The 11,937-nt window shown below is 42.2% G+C and overlaps 1 long non-coding RNA gene across 1 annotated transcript in view; it reads right to left on the bottom strand.

The window, feature by feature from the left end:
• Window positions 1-10,779, bottom strand: part of LOC147916247 (uncharacterized) — an 83,964-nt gene extending 73,185 nt beyond the window's left edge. Inside the window, exon 1 of the long non-coding RNA XR_015553096.1 lies at window positions 10,717-10,779. This is a non-coding gene — a long non-coding RNA (uncharacterized LOC147916247). The remainder of the gene's footprint in view (window positions 1-10,716) is intronic.
• Window positions 10,780-11,937: the final 1,158 nt, after the last annotated feature.

Below are 11,937 nucleotides of genomic sequence, written 5' to 3'. Positions count from 1 at the left end.
AGGGTAATGAAAGTGAATTTCATCCCCATCTGTTTTATTAAAGTATCAATAAACACAATTTAAAGCTGATGAATGAATTGAGGTATATGTTTATTATTTAGAATTATGCTTCCTAACACGAACAGAACTGGGTTGGGGGGTATTTCACTATTCATGCTGTACCATTCAGTACTAATATTTTAATCTCCATATACATCTACTACAATAACAATAATATAACAGGGGGCATGAGTTCACCACTGTCCTGGCCCAAGGGACAATTTCCCACTGGTTCTGTCCAGACCCCACTTGGCCCCATCTTGATCAAGAGGCAAGGCTTTCCTCTTCACATCACCATGGCAACCTCTCGAGGGTTACAATTTCCCCAGTCTCTATCCCCAAAGGCTTACAGTGGCCCATGACCAGCAGCACGTTATGACTGGAACAGGGAAAGAGACAGAACAGAATCTCCTTGGCCTGGCCAAGCATCACTTTGACCCAGACACTCATGGCTGATAGGCCAATCACTGGCTGTTGGTGACAGCAACAAGCAGGACAGCTGAGTCAGTCTACCAGGAGTCCTTGCACACAGTCCACAAGAGGTCATGCCATCACCCCTCTCCAACCCAGGCTTGAGGGTTTCCCACTCTTTCCTCTTCCCTCGATCCTTCAAATTCCTCCCTCTCCTTCCCCATATCAGTCATATGTAGTTTACAGAACTACATAAGACTGTTTCCAAATCCTGTGTCTGACTCTTTCATCTGACGCTTTTACAAGCAGCTTCTGTCTTCGCATCTTAGGCTCTTAGCTGCTGCCTCTGAAGCGGTGACCCAAGTCCACAGATCTGAGCGCGGGAGAAGGGAAAAGCCCTCAGGACACAAGTCAGAGACCTTAGTGTTCTAGTGAAGCTGAGAAACATGCAGGAAACACACAGATAGAATCCAGCTATGACAAGAACGACAAAAACAACAAGAGTAACAATATTGCGCAGATTAAAAACAAAGGCTTCTCAGAGAACCAAAAAAACTGCTTCTATCCTACCATATTAGCCAAATCTTGACTGAGCAGGAGAAGCACTTGGAATGCCTATAGGAACCTGATATATATAATAAAGACATTATTATTTTAGGATAGTATATGGTTCATAAGCCTTATGATAATGGCTTTGTACCCTGCGTAAACAAACGCTAAAAGTAAATCTACTGTATGTGGGTACATAAGTCGATTTTAAAATGATGGAACCATTCATTGACAACTGGTATGCAGAACACTCCATGTCTAAACACTAAAATAGATGTCCTTTATTAAGAACCTTGAGTTTTCAGCGGCCATTTCCTCCACGTCTCCAAATTTCCCCTTTTCCATTTTACTGCTGCTTCAAGCTCTAAATTAAAAGATTAGGAAAATAAAATCCAACCACTCTTTAATCCCATACCTTTCCAAAAGGTTTGCTGGCTCCTCTACCCACCAGTCATGTGACCCCAGGCAACTTCCCTAATCTCTGTGTGCCTCCATTTCCCCATCTGTAAAATGAGGATAATAATAGGGCCTATTCCTCATAGGAGTGTGATGAGAATTAAATAAATGTAACGGACTTAGAATGAGCCTGGTACATAGTAAGCCCTTGATAAATGTTATATGCTATTGTTATTTCATTTTAGCAACATAAAATATTCTTTGGACTTGATAATGGCCATCCCAGCACCCACCACACTCCCCTTACCACTTGATATGTGAAGCTGGAAGGCTTCTAGGTAGAAATTCAGCAAATTTTCACAGAAATCAAGGAGTTTCTTGGGAGAGAAGATACCGAGATGCTGACCCATGTTTCCCTTGAGGTTCAGCTCTTTTAGAACATCTTTGCTGGTTCTAATGGCTCCAACTCAGATCAGAGAGGCAGCAAATTGCGGTGGTGGGAGCTTGGGCTCTGAAGAGAGAGTCTGGGGTTTGAATCTAGGTTCCACCATTTACTGTCTGACCTTGAGCAAGTTATTTAACCTCTGTGTACCTCAGTTTCCCTCTTTGTAAAACGAGTGAGATGGTAATAGTATCTACTTCATAAGGCTGTTGGGAAGATAACAGAGACAATTTCTATAAAGCAGTTGTCACAGTACTTGACATATAATAAGCACTTTGGTAAAATGTGATTGCTATTACTATAATCAGCGGGCAGGAAAGAGCAGCAAAGGCCCTAGGGTAGTCACTAGTGCTGTTTGACACATATTTTGCCTCTCCAAATTCTGGGCACAGGGTGTGGCCATGTGACTAGCTCTAGTCAATGACATGATGTGTGTCAGTTCTGTAGGGGAGGAAAAATACTTTTCCTATACTCTTTTATGTTCAGTGACTGAGAACTGCAAATTAAACTGACAAAAGACAGATTAACAGGAGAAAAGGTTTATTTTGCATGCACACAGGAGTTTCACAGGAAAGAAGTGAAAATGCAAAGAAGTAGTTAGGCTTGAGAGCTTATATACCATTTAACAAGGGCAATAAATTATGAAGAAGTGACAAGACAAAGGAAAAGGGGTTTGGGCTTCTAGGGATTTTAAATTGAGGGAAGGTAAATATATGCAGGAAACTAATGGAAGATAAGGGTTTTTTACTAAAGTTAATATGCAGACTCAAATCAATGTCATCTCTAGGGATGAGAGTCATCTCCAGTAATTAAGTCACTCTTGGGCCGGCCCTGTGGCTTAGCGGTTAAGTGCACGCACTCCGCTACTGGTGGCCCGGGTTTGGATCCCGGGCGCGCACCAATGCACTGCTTCTCCGGCCATGCTGAGACCGCATCCCACATACAGCAACTAGAAGGATGTGTAACTAGAAGGATGACATACAACCATCTACCGGGGCTTTGGAGAGAAAAAAAAAGGAGGAGGGTTGGCAATAGATGTTAGCTCAGAGCCGGTCTTCCTCAGCAAAAAGAGGAGGATTAGCATGGATGTTAGCTCAGGGCTGATCTTCCTCACCAAAAAAAAAAAAAAAAAAGTCATTCTTCTCTTCCTGGTATGGGAGACGGGAGGGGGCAATACCTTCACCCTGCTTTCAGAGAGAAAGTAGAGAGGGCAGAGAGTTCCTCCTCTGTCTGCTGTTTCTCAATTGCCTTCAGCTCAAAATAATCCTCATGCCAAAGTAGGATATTTTGGGTTGGCATATTCTGATCCCCTTCACTTCTAAGCTGAAGCATTTAATTAACAGTGCAAGACCCTCCAGAACTCTTTCCCTCTGATATGACGACCATCAACTTTCTAGATGGTGGCTGCTCAGTCAGCTTGGGGCACTGAGTACCTACAATAAAAGCAGAGCCACCTCTGTGACCTACAAAGGGCATGCAGCATGAGCAAGAACAGAAATCAACCTTTCAACCTTTATTATGTTACACCACTGAAATTTAGGAGTTGTTACCATAGCATAGCCTACCCTATCCTGACTAATCGAGCATAACTACCACCCACCCCACTGCCAAGGGGAGCCCACCTTGAAGGAGGAGGGAATTTGGATTATTGACTGAGGCTAGGGCAGGGGTTAGGGATGCTGTTTCTGAGCACAGTGTGTGGGGCTGAGACTGAAAACCCTCTTCTTACTCAATAGGCATTGTATTAGTCATCTATTGCCGCATAACAACTTATCTCCAAACTTAGTGGTCCACATGCACAGACCATCACACCATACTGTCAATATTCAGAGCTGGATCTCCCACCTCTCCCAGCTCCTGTTACCTTCCTCTCTTTCTCTACTGAATTTATACTCTGCAGCATGTGGGGATTGTACAAAATGTCAGGTATAATTCAAGTTGCTGTGAAAGGAAAGAAAAAAAGCTTACTGTGTCTCAATGCTTAGAAAAACACATGGATAAAAGACCACTGTGAAACACAGGTATGGGAAAGGTGTGGGCAGAGAGCATGAGCCAGGGGTAGGTCACACCTGTACCCTTGGTTGGTGGGGTGAACAAGCACATAAAAATTGTGTCCCCCATGGGCTACCTTTTTTCCTCATCTGACCATCTGCCCACTGATGTTTCAATTGCTTCTTTCATACAGCTTCCCAAAGGTGTTTTCAACATAATCTTAACAACCTATCATGCCAACATATTATCTTAAAAACAATTATACAAAAGAGGCCACTAGAGAATGTGCTGTCCACCGTGCCTCCTTTAGCTACATCTGGGCCACCAAACATTGTCCCAGCAAACCCTAGCATGCAAGTGGGCAAGTCTAACAAGGGCCCTGATTTAATATCCCAGAATTCAGGAACCATAAAGAGTTGCTGAACACCAGAAAAAGCCAAGCAAGAGGCTGCATCAAGTGATTTAATATTAACAAGGCCAACACCCCTCCTTCCCAAGGAAAAAGATGGTTATTAGTGGTTCCTCCTCTCCCCAGTTCCATGCACAAATAATGGCTTCAGGAAAAGCAGACAGGGAACCACTGGCATATTCTCCTCTCAGATAGCCTGCCACCCCCACAGGCAGTGTTTCCAATCAGGGTGTGAGCAAATGGAGATGACAGAGTTCTTCCCTGGAGACAGAGAGGTGTCATTTGCAGAGAAATGGAACAGGGTGGGAAAGGGATGCTAAGAATCAGGCAACTATTCCCCAGGCATGGTTAACAAAATAAGTTAAAGCCACCATTTCAAGATTAAGGCAGGAAACATACAGACACAATGCTATAAATACAGTGTCCCTCTGAGCACCAAGTCATGGATCTTCACAAGCCAAGGGCTAAGTGGGACACATGGTGGGTGCCCATCGCTGTTGGGCCTGATGGATTGATAGGCAGACAAATATGAAATGCAAGGCTTGCAGCCAGGCCCTGCCCTGGGTGAAATTTTATTACAATGCACATCAAAGATCACATGGCAGGAGTAAAGAGTAAAAAACAGAGCAACAGCCAGCTTAGAGGGTTAAGAAAAAAGGAGAGGAGGGGAGTTAGCTTTAGCCAGGAACCATCCCAGCTGCCCGCTGGTTGCCAGGCCTTCAACAACTCAGCAGGCTCCTCTCGAGGGCCATGGGGTCTCAAAACCATCCTGCTTCACAGCCTTGGGATGGACCCATGAGATACCATCATAATACAAGAACCACTTCACCATGTGCCAGGCACTGTGCTAAGTGCTCTGTATATATTCTCTCATTTCATTACCCCAGGGGTTGGATAAGGCAGGTATTATCCACCATACTTCACAGATGCAGAAGACAGAGGTCAGAAGACTTTAGTCAATGGTCCAGGATCACACAGGTGATAAAGCTGGGGTTTGAACCCAGATATTTTCAACTCCAAAGCTTATGCTTTTATCCCCAATGCCGCTGCCTCAGCTCTTGTAGTATCACAGGCTGTCTGGGCCCTCACTGCCACCACCCTTCATGGCAGCTGGGCCAGAAATGGAACACACATGCTGCCACTCCCCTCCCCCCCATGCCCATTCGTCACTAATTAATGATCACAGGCCGTGCGGTGCCTGGACTCCACCGCAGAACCCTGCTGAGAGCAGGTGTAGTGTCTCAAGAGGAGGTGATGGCCAGCACAAGAGGCCCCAGTGAGAAAAGGACACTCCTCACCCGCTTTGTCACACGTGTCTCCTCTCTCAATTCCCACAGCTAGTGGCCTAGCTCTGGTGCTCCTCATCTCCCCTGGGCACATCGTGGCCATGTAAGTCCCAGCATATGTCTGAGCATGCCTCTCTCTAGCTCAGAGTCCTTCAGGGGCTCCCCACTGCCCCCTGGATCAAGGGAATACTCCTCGGCAAGATCTCCTTCCACAGGCCCTCATCCACCTTGGCCACCTGGAGAAGGCCCTCTCAGCTTATAAGATTTGGCTCAAAGACATGGACAGGCACATACCAAACTATTGATATTGATCACTTCTGAAATTGAGATTATAAGGGGATAATAGGGAAATTGTCAGGTCTGTGTTTATTCAGCTCTGTATTGTTTTACTTAGCATGAATATTTATCATGGTTTTAAAAGTCATGATAATGTCAAAAAGTCATAAATACATAAGGTGGGGGAAATGACAGCTAATTCCACATACCCCTTCCCTCTCCTCCTGTGCAGATAAGACCCAGCATCCAGAGTTCTGTACTGCACTTCCACTGGTCAGATTTCACTTCCGCACTCCTTGAAGACAAGAACTTTCTTTTACATCAATGAATCTGTAGGGTGACTGCCAGATTTTGATACTATTTGTTGACAAAAATGAATAAACAATGGAATGAATGGGAGTGAACAAAGTCTCCCTAGAAATTTTGTTCACCCTGTGGCCAATGTCCTCATCCATGACGGTTATGAGTCTGTGCAAAGGGCTAACTAAGTCCACGGTGGAATTCTCCAGAAAGACAGTTTTAACTTAAATAAGAAAGACTAGATCAGTGTTACTCAAGATGTCATCCGTGAAACTGTGCAGGACACATGACCCATTTCTTCAATGAATATACAGCACAGGTTTAAAAAAAGAGGTCTCAGACTTAAGAAATACAACCACCAAAAACAGTGTGTTGGTCTTTTTTGGATCTTCACAAACCAACTCTAAAGAAATGTTTTTGAGACAATTAGGGAAATTTGAACAATGATGGAGCATTAGAGGATGTTAAAGATTCTGGTTACTTTTGTTAGGTGTGATAATGCTATTGTGGTCATGTAAAAAAAAAATTCCATGCTGGATATGGGTTAAATAATGTCTGAAAAATGCTTTAAAATACTCCAGCCTAGAAGGAAAAAAAAACGTACAGGGATAAGCAGAGGAAATGTTAGGAAAACGTGTTGCTAATTGTTGGAGCTGAATGAACATATATGGGGTTCTTCATTCTCATCTCTCTTTTTTTTATGTATTTTCAAAGATTTCCATAATAAAAAGTTTAAAAATAAATTTAAATGGGCTTCTAATTTAGAAAAATATGTATGTAGTCCATGAACTCTGCATCAGAATCACCCGGTGCTTATTAAAGCGCAGATTTCCAGGCCTGGCTGCCTGGCTGGGAGGAGGGCCGCGGCCTTAAAGCTGCACTTGAACAATCACTCCCACCCCACACCCAGCTCTAAGACACCTATGGTTCTGACAAGAGGATTCCACTGAGAATGACCAACATCCCATCTGCCAGGAGCCGGCTTGGTTTACACCCAGTGTCCCATGTAATTATTAACAGGAGTCCCTCCTCCACTCTCAAGAGTATCCCAGTTTGCACAACAAGGTATATAGTCATCCAAGTTAGAGTGCACCATGCTCACTCCTCACATGCTGTCCCCCACCTGTATGTGTTGACCCCCAACTCGTCTGCCAAGGCCCAGCTCAAGCACCTCCACCAGGCTTTCTCTGATGACTCCAGGCGAGAGAATTCTGCCACCTTTTAGACCACAGACAGTACATAATGCTGTCATCGAGTGTATCTGCCTGGATGGCTGTGATATTGTGATATAATAAAAAATATATATTTGGTCTCTGTCCTCAGTTCCTGGCACAAAACTTCCAAAACTCGTGGAATTTTCTAAGTGGTACTAGTGAGAGGCGTGTGTTTTATTATTAATCATAAGCTCCTGTCGACCATACCTGAGTTTACGCTAATGAGGTGACTCTTGGAGGATGGAGGCCCATTGCCAGAGGAAGAACCATGTGATTAGAGGGTTAGAACTTTCAGCTTCACCCCCAACTTCTGGGCAGGGGAGAGGGACTGGAAATTAAGTTAATCACCAATGGTCAATGATTTAATCCACCATATCTATGTAATGGAACCTCAATAAAACCCCTAAACCCTGAGGTTCAGAGAGCTTCCAGGTGGTGAACACACTTAGGTGCTGGGAAGGTGACATGCCAGAGAAAGCATGGAAGCTCCTAGCTCCTTCCCACATACTTTGCCCTACACATCTCTTCCAACTGGCTGGTCCTGAGTTGTATCCTTTATAATAAACTGGTAATTGTAAGTAAAATGTTTCCCTGAGTTCTGTGAGTCATTATAGCAAATTATCAAACCTGAGGAGGGGTCATGGGAACCACCACGTTATAGCAGGTCAGTCACAAGTACAGGAGGCCCATACTCGTGATTGGTATCTGAAGGGGGTGCAGTCTTGTGGGACTGAGCCCATAATCTGTGGGGTCTGTGATAATTCCAGGTAGTCAGTGTCAGAATTGAATTGTAGGAAATGCAGTTGGTATCTGAAGAGTTGGAATTGGTTGGTGTGGGAAAACCTCCACACATTGTGAGGAGAAAATGTAAGTATTGTGAGTAGAAAAAATGTTTTTCTTTTAATGGCCATCCTTAGTTTTGTTAAAAAACAAACAAACAAACAAAAAAAACAGGCCCAAAATAGAGTCATTTGTGCTAAGCCCCACGTCAGCAAACCAAGACTTAATATCTAACCTAACTGCAGTTTCAAGCCTCTCCTAGGAATATAATCTTTAACCAGTCAACCTGGAACTACCTGGTCAGCACTAGTGAAGTAATCTGCCTGACAGACCCCCGCCTTCCCCCAAAGGGAGGTGGCCTTGCCTGAAACAATCTACTCTTTGCTAGAATAACTTCCTTGCCCTGCATCCTTCTGCCTATAAAAGTTTTCCACTTTGTACAGCTCCTCAGAGCTCTTTCCTATTTGCTAGATGAGATGCTGCCCAATTCATGAATCATGAATAAAGTCAATTAGATCCTTACATTTACTCGGTTGTATTTTGTTTTTAACATATTTGGTGGCGCAATGGGATCTAAAGTAAATTTCTGATGGCTTCAGGGACAACAAGAAACACAGGCTTGGTAGCCACAAACCCTTTGAGTTCTCTTTCTCGCCATTTCTGAGGGCCATGGGTAAGTTCCTCTTGGTTCTGGGCTCCTCTCTCTTTGCATCAAGCTCCTGACATAATTGGCTTTCCAGTCCAGGGCAGGTCAGTTTGAGCTACTAGATGTGTCCACCCAAAACCCAAGCCCCTAGTCCTTGGTTTAGTCTGCAATTCCTCACTTGACTGCAAACCCCAGCACTTAGTTCTGTCCTCAGATTCCATGTTAGGAACTGTTGGTGGCAGCTGCAGTTCCCCATGTGTTTGGAAGCAGTCTGCAAGCCCCGTTCTTTGGGATCTGCTGGTTCCGTCCTTTCCCCGTTCCCAGTACACAGTCCCCATTCTTTCTCTAATCCCCAGTTCCACGTTGGGAATTGCTGGTGGTGTGTACAGGGCCTTCTCTTGGCGAGTTCACAGCAACGTCTCGTCAGTTACTGCTGGTGTCCACAGTCCTGTTTCTTCAGTTACTGATGGTTTCTATTAATGTGCATATGAGGTAAAGGCTATTGCTAACAGGACCAGGAAGCTGGAAGCCGCAAAAATTAATGGGCATGGGTTGAGCACTTAAAAGCTATTAGAGTGTTTGCCACCTAACTCCAAGACTCCTGTGTTAGTAAAAGTTGGTCAAAGAATGCATTAGATTGACACTAGGTCACCTGCCAACCTTGAGAAAACTTCTGTACGACGAAGTACACTGTATAACACCACACAATCTCCAACTGAGGAGCACATCCCCTTTAAGTATTAGTTTGGCTCCGAGAGACCCAGAGGCTTAACTAAAAAAGAATGAGATCCTTAAATTCCAAAAAGTTGAATGTACCACCTTCTGGCCCACCCACTCATTTTATGTCTAAGAACTATGGTCTTGGAAGCTATAAATATCTACAAAAGTGGCAAAATCTTACTAAAAACAACCTAGAATTACAGTAGCCATTATGAGAAATGTTCCAATTAGATAAGATGATTTAAGAAGTGGACTTGAAAGCAAGGGCTCCCAAATAAAACAGAATGGGATACCTATTTTAACTGGCATGCAAAAGCCTCCAAAAGGCTTCAAAATTCCAAAATAGTTCCATTGACTTCGTTGTAAAAGGCTAGTGAAAAATTAAAGACACAAGAGGTACCTAAAACAAAAGATTATAAGACTGATGTAACTCCTACTGCTCCCCTCCACCCTCCTTTATTTGAGTACTCATTCTACCAATCTTCTGTCTGAATTGTCTTCCCACTCTAAAGAGACTACAAGACCATAAACAAAAGTCCATCAAGTTAGTGGCCTTACAGATGTTCCAGTGTCTACCTCCAAAGGAGGGTCCCCTTATGGGCCCCTCCAAGAGCTGATGGGCCTCTGAGGGATTATCTGGTAAACTGCTACTTTATTCCCTTAAACAGATGAAGAGAAACTAAAACTAACATTAATGGAAAATCTTCCCAAATTCTGGTAGGTACCAGAGCCTGCAGATGGAATCCTAGGAAAACTGACAGAAACCAGCTAACCGTGAAAATCCTTCTCAGAGTCAGCTTTCCTGAATCTCTGTCTATAGTGCCCACTCGAGAGAGGGAAATAAAATTTCACACTGTCCCTTCCTTTCCAAATCCACACACGCTGGTTACCGATCCTTTCTCTCCCAGGATTTCTTTTGTCTATCTTTGGAAGTGGTTCTGGATCTTGGGAAGGTAATATCTTTTGAACCCACTATGGGGATGGCTCTTAAATCCTAAGAGTTACTCAATACTGCCAGAAATATTTACTGTTAGTCCCAGCTGAAAACTGACAAGATATTTAAAAGAATTTTTAAGTAGCTCTATGGTCATAAGTTGGTCAGATTAGAAGCTCATATTTAGAGCCTGATAGGAATTTGTTTAGGCCTTTTCCCCTAAGCAAATCGAAGATAATACAGTTGGATGGGTAGATCAGCCTCTTGATATCATTTAGGCTACAACCCAATTCTTTGAGTTATTAAAAGCAATTGTCCTTACCTTACAAATCTTTGCAAAACCAGAAATGCCGCTCCAGAAACAATTCAAAGTCCACCTATCCTTTTTACGAATCCCAAAACCTCTATTTACCTCAAAAGGCTTGTAAGTATTGTAAAAATTCTGGCCTTAGGGAACAAAAGTCCTTCTTGGAGGAACTTGCATTCTTTCCCTGTGCCTTTGAGATGTAAATGTTTTACTAGTCTTCTCCAGAAACTCTTATCTAGACCATCCCCAATTCCTAAGACTAAAGAACAAAAAAAAGGAAAAGCTTTTTTAAAATACAAACTGTTATAGAAGCTCCCTTGCCCAAAATCTAGCCCATAGCTTCCATAAAATTTCTTGTCAAGGACAAAAACAAATCTTAAGTGTCTTCTCCACAAATATTAATAAAAAAAGCTTTAGCCATCTTAGCAGATAAACTTAACTTATGCTAACTGTTCTTTTATAAACTAGTTAATTTTTCATTATCATACCTGTCTCTTGGCTAAAATTTTAAAACAAAAACTATAAGGTCTCTGTTTGCGTTTGTATATATGTTTATGTGTATCTATGTATACATGTGTATATGTGTTGTAGATGTGTGGTATTTTCTACCTCCAGATGGTATTGCCAAAATTAATTTGTAAAAGAGTTCTACTTAATTGGTTTAAAGAAAATTAAGTGTTTATATAAATTAAGTATTCATAAAATTCTCAAAAATATAATAGAAACTAACCCAAATGATTTTCAAGGTAATATGATCCGGGAAAATATTCAGTAAATAAAAGCTAGTTTGAGTTTGCTGGCTTAATTAAAATAGACATGTCTTCAGAGTTATCAGCATTTAATATAATACAGACATGCAACTTTTATTCGACCCAATTTTTTAGTCAAATAAGTTCATGTTATCCCTGTTACAAAATTTGTCAGCAAGAAAAATAACTTGGTTTTTAAGGTATGTCTACTTAAAAATAGTTTCTAAATCTTTTTGGTAACCTAAAACCTTAAAGTTTTGCTAAGTTAAATTAAATGATGGATAGTCATTAAATATCTATCTAATTTCCAAATAAGATAAAATACTGAAGCCTTAATAACTGAACATAGGTTTATCCACTTTTGGCTTCCTTTTACAGAGAAAGCTAAAGATAAATTTGGGTCTATTAGTAAACATGTTTTACACCACACTGAAAAAATTACTATGAGGAAGAATATATTTCTAGACATTATGAAATGTATTTATAA

The sequence above is a fragment of the Ceratotherium simum genome, chromosome 9, assembly GCF_057802395.1.
Source record: "Ceratotherium simum simum isolate JZ-2026a chromosome 9, ASM5780239v1, whole genome shotgun sequence".
Lineage (NCBI taxonomy): Eukaryota > Metazoa > Chordata > Mammalia > Perissodactyla > Rhinocerotidae > Ceratotherium > Ceratotherium simum.
This window is presented reverse-complemented; position numbering and strand designations above follow the sequence as displayed.